This window comes from Antechinus flavipes, chromosome 2 (genome assembly GCF_016432865.1).
Source record: "Antechinus flavipes isolate AdamAnt ecotype Samford, QLD, Australia chromosome 2, AdamAnt_v2, whole genome shotgun sequence".
Classification (NCBI taxonomy): domain Eukaryota; kingdom Metazoa; phylum Chordata; class Mammalia; order Dasyuromorphia; family Dasyuridae; genus Antechinus; species Antechinus flavipes.
In genome coordinates this window covers 572,002,821-572,008,088 of record NC_067399.1, presented here as the reverse complement: position 1 = coordinate 572,008,088, position 5,268 = coordinate 572,002,821, and positions in this window count along the sequence as shown.

Below are 5,268 nucleotides of genomic sequence, written 5' to 3'. Positions count from 1 at the left end.
CCTAAGATCTTCTGGAAGGTCCCAGGGAATAATGCACAAATCCCATCTCCCTTCACAATGATCATCCAGGATCAAGCTCTAGCCCTCCCTCAGCTCTGACAGGCGAGAACTGAGATCCATTTTCTGGAGATCAGATGGACTCTCATTCCCTCCTATATGTCCATTATTTTCCTTTGGTTTTTATTAATCATGGTGTTTTTTTTTTCTTTCTGGTGCCCCTTTTCAGTTCTTGCTGAATCAAGGAAGCAGATCTAGCTAGAATCTTTCATATAATCATTTTAACCATCAAGCTATTCGTCCCACTAATTGAAGTCATCTAATTTCTCAAAATTTTCTCCTTCAATCAGACCAGAAGAATTAACAGGCTATATCAGACTACTATTCTGCTGTCAACTAATGGTAAATTATGTCATTGTTGCCTTTATTACCACCCTGGATTCTTTCATCTAATCACACCAAATTTCCAGGGCAAAACACATCTGAGGGCCTGATTTCTCCAGTTGTATGCTACAGAAAATGTGCTATTTTGCCTTAATCTAAAAATGATATTAATCTTCAGTCAGGTCCTAAATGTTGAATTTTTTCCCCGATATATCTTCCATAAGATATATATGGAACCTTCTCTCTTCAAGCTCTCAATTCAACCCTTTTCCCATTTTTAACCAATGACTTCTCCCATGACTCTATGAAAGATCTTTACTTACTAACTCCTTCACATACCTTCCTTTTCATTACATCTATAGTAAGGTCAGTGACTTGTTGCTAACAGAAAAATAGTTCAAAAATCACTAGACTTTTAAATATTGTGAAATGAAGCTATCAGGATGATTTTCATGAATTAAAAGGGACATGTTGAAGGTTGAAATAAATTAAAAGGAATTTCACCACTTCAACTCAAATAGAAGACCAAATCTTAAGCATTATCAGTTTAGGCAAAAACAAAGAAGTTAAAAGGAGACTTAATACCCATGTGCTTCTCTGGATGGCTAGATCTTACAAAAGAGCTATAAACAGCTCCAGGATATGTGATTTAAAAGAACTGATAGATTCCTTCTTCTATGAAGAAGCTGCATACCAGCTTCAGTTCAGTAAAAGACTAATGTATGTCCACAGAAAATAGCAGAGGGCTCACACAGAGAGCAACCAAGTGGAAATATTGTAATGCCAGAATAACTGAGGCAGGATAGAAATTAGAGAACAATTTAATACTTTATTTAAAAGGTAGAGATTTACTGGGACGAAATGGATCCGTGGTTTGGTCCCCAGGATGAATGAGACTATCATCTCCAAGAATCCAGCAGTGAATGTTGGATATAAGATTCTTTTATAGGGTAACAAGAACAATGACATAATTGGGGGAGGTATCTGGATGGAGATGACCTAATGGGGGGAAGTACCGAGGATGACATAATGGGAAATACTGGAGAGACTCCTGATATTCTAATGATATTTAAAATGGATAAAGACCTTTCTCCCATCAAATATTAAGAGGGAATGGTTATAACCTGAGGCAGAGTAACTGAATAGGACAATTAGGGAAACTGGCTCAGGACATTAAAAGGGAACTATGGCACAACAATATCAATAGATGATAGTACAGAATCAAAACATGGAAGCAATGAGGAAAGTAATCCAATAAATACAACCAATTTAATCCCATAGTTTGATCTGAACTAACTGGAAGAAGGGAAGAAGTGTGGGATGATTGTCATGATTGAGCAGACCTCCTTCTCTCTAATATTAGTTTTTTTTACCTACAGCTAATTCCTGTAGATATATCCTTGATCCTACTCATTTACCCTCTTGAAGGACCCTGCTTCTAACCAGCCCAAACATCTGTAGAATCCTTAACCTTTCTCTTTATTGATGCCTTCTACCTCTCAAAATATTAAAAAGTTTTCTCCATCTAGAAAAATAAAAGTAGACTTCACTAAATGAATATAGTTGAAGATGACAAACCTGCTGTGTACAAAAATTGAAAAGAAATGGATTAAATTAAAATTATTGGAGTAAATAAAACATTCCCAGTTCTACAATACATAAGTTAGTCTCTAATTATGCAAATCTGTAGAAAGAAATGTATGCTTATAGATTTAAGGAGAATTATTTTTTGCTCCATCTAGAAATGGCTCTATACTCTCATACGGTGCTAAGAGCAGAGTGAACAGATTATTTTTTTTTATCAGGACTAGAGCAAGCCTTCTACTTCCTGCTTTGACACTTCTCATGGCCTTCTAAGTAGGTATGAAAGACAGAACATGGAGTGGAGAGTAGAGGAGGAAAAATCTTCCTTTTCTTTCTGCACAAAAGGAACATCAGTCAATAGTTTATGAACATTTGTTATATGCCTACCATGTGCTAGACATTTCATTAAACACTGGGAGATGTAAAGAAAATCAAAAGATAGTTCCTGCTTTCAAGGAACTCATAACCTAATAAGGTCTAATGCTTACTTACTGACTGTAATAATATATTCTGTACATTGTAAGACATATACACAAGATATCAAATGTTGAGATAAAGATGAAATAATCAATGTCTTAAAATAATTTCAACTTTATCATTTTGCTCTAATAAATTTTTAATATGCTTTATTATTTTTATTTTTTTATTATAGCTTTTTATTTACAAGACATATGCATGGGTAATTTTTCATCATTGACCCTTGCTAAACCTTCTGTTCCAACTTTTGCCCTCTTTCCCCCCAACCCCTCCCCTAGATGGCAGGTAGACCAATATATGTTAAATATGTTAAAGTATATGTTAAACACTATATATATATATATATATATACTGGAAAACCAGTATATAATAAGAGTTTCTTTGTAGTTAGTTAATTAAATAATTAGATCAATGTAGCTAGTCAGTCAGATAAATTTCCTTTTTGAGTTACTTTTAAATCCAGAGATTCAAAAATATATTGATAATAATAATGGCTGACATTTCTGTAATGCTTTAAGGTTTTCAAAATGCTTTAAAATATCTCATTTTATCCTCAAAGCAACCTTGAGGGGGTAGGTGCTATTATTATCCCCATTTTATAGCTGAAGAAGCTGAGGCAGACAGAGGTTAAGTGATTTGGCCAAGGGAATATATCTATTAAATTTTGAAGCCAAATTGGAACTCAGGTCTTAAATAACAGGTCATAACAGTAGTAAGCAGTTACTGCAGGAGAAATATTTCTCTGTATGTAGTTATAATAAATGATGCAAAACAAACAAAAATTAAACCTTCCGTTTTCAGTTCAGCAGAAAGTTTTTAAAATAAATCCATTCCATTTTACTTATGTGGTTGTGCTTAATGAGGGGCATCATGCCTTAATTTTCTATTCCATTTGGCTAGTTTTCAGGTGTTTAACAGAAGGCTATTTTGGCTGGACAGGAGGTATAGGAAGGAAAGGAATGTATAATAAGGTTAGAAGGACAAATTGAATTATGAAAGGCTTTAAAGGCCAAATAGAGAGTTTTATATTTGATCCTAGAATCAACAGGGAGTGACCAGAGTTTGAGTAAGCAAAAGATATGATAGGATCTGAAATTGAGGAAAATAACTTTAGCATATATGCAGATGACAGCTTGCAATGAGAAGAGACTTGAGACAGAGAGATCAACTAGGAGATAACTGCAATATTTTAAACAAGAGGAGATGAGAGCTTGAATTAATCTTGTAATGCTGGAGAAACTGAGGCAGAATAAAGATTAGAGAACAATTTGATTATTAATTTATTAGAGAGTAAATCAATTGACTGGATAGGACTCTTGTCTTAAAGTATCCAGCCCTGAATATTGACAGCAAGATTTTTTATAGGATAACAAGATCAATGACATAATGGGGGGAGGTACCTGGATGGGGATAACCTAATGGGGGGAGGCACCTAGAATAACATAATGGAGGGAGGTACTGGAGAGGTTACTGATATTCTAATGATGTCTAAAATAGATAGATCTTTATCTTGTCAAACATTAAGAAGGAGTATATATAGCCTAAAGATACAAGACCTTTATCTCATCAAATATTTAAGAGGTTTTGAGGCAGAGCAACTACAATCTCAGGTGGTCATGTAAATAGAGATGAGAGAGAATTAGTGAGATAGAAGTAACAAGTCTTGCTTGGATACCTGGGTGAGTGAAAGTAAAAGTTGACTCCAAGGTTGTGAACATGAATAATTTCAAGGATGATGGTGCCTTTAACAAAGAGAAACTCAGAAATGTGGAGGATTTGGGAGAAAAGAGTATGAAATTAGCTTTGTGATGGAGGTCTCAACTCATTCATGGGTTCTTATCTAGAGAGATTCCCATACATAACCAAAAAAGTGGGGAGGACCTTATTCACTAGTCACAGTCTTAGAACTCAGAGTGTGCCTGGGGAATTTGCTGAAACTACGAGGCAGCGTAGGGGACAGGGGATCGTTATTGGTGGGTGGAGTTTTTTCTTATCTGTAGCTCTTCCAGAAAGGGAACACGTTGGGATTATGTTATAATTGTACTGAAAGGTGATACTTGTCATAGAATGTGGATGAGTTGGGAATATGCACTGTGCTGGATATTTAGTGGGAGAATATTGAGTGATAATAAATGAAGGGTAGGTATGGTATCCAAGAGATAGTCCCTAACTGGGATTATCCCAATTGATGGAACATCATCCATATTTCCACAATCTCATTGGTCGTATGCCATTAAGGTCATGCTATCCCCTTTCCCCTACCTCCTCCCCCCTCTCACACTTTATAGGGTTGGAGACAACTTCACTAACTTGTCTTGACTGGCAGAATTGTAAGTAGGGTGAGGAAATGGGGGAATTGCTACATCTAGGGGAACACATTGCCTGCATGTAACACCTGCCCCTGTATATCACAATTACTTTTGACCCCTTGTCTAGTCCTAGACCATCACCAACATTTCCTCATTACCTTGGTAACCCTCTTTCAGGGCCTTTCTTTCCCTGTCCCTATGCCTTCTCCCTGATATCAGTGGGATGTTGAAGCATGCAAGGTAAGATGGGATTTTAAGAGTTTCCTATATTCCATGTGAACTTTCCCTTGCCCAATTCCTTTCTATTTCCTTCCCTTTTTCTTTCTAGGAAGTTTCTCCCATAGTAGCACCCTAGAATCTCTACCTCCCAGCAACTTATGGTAATAAAAATGAAATGAAATAAAAACTTTCATATCACTTTTTAAAAATTAGTCATTATATATTATTATTCTGCCTGACACAAGCATCTCCCTACTCCAGTCTTCCTTTCACAAGTCTGACCATGGCACTCCTTACT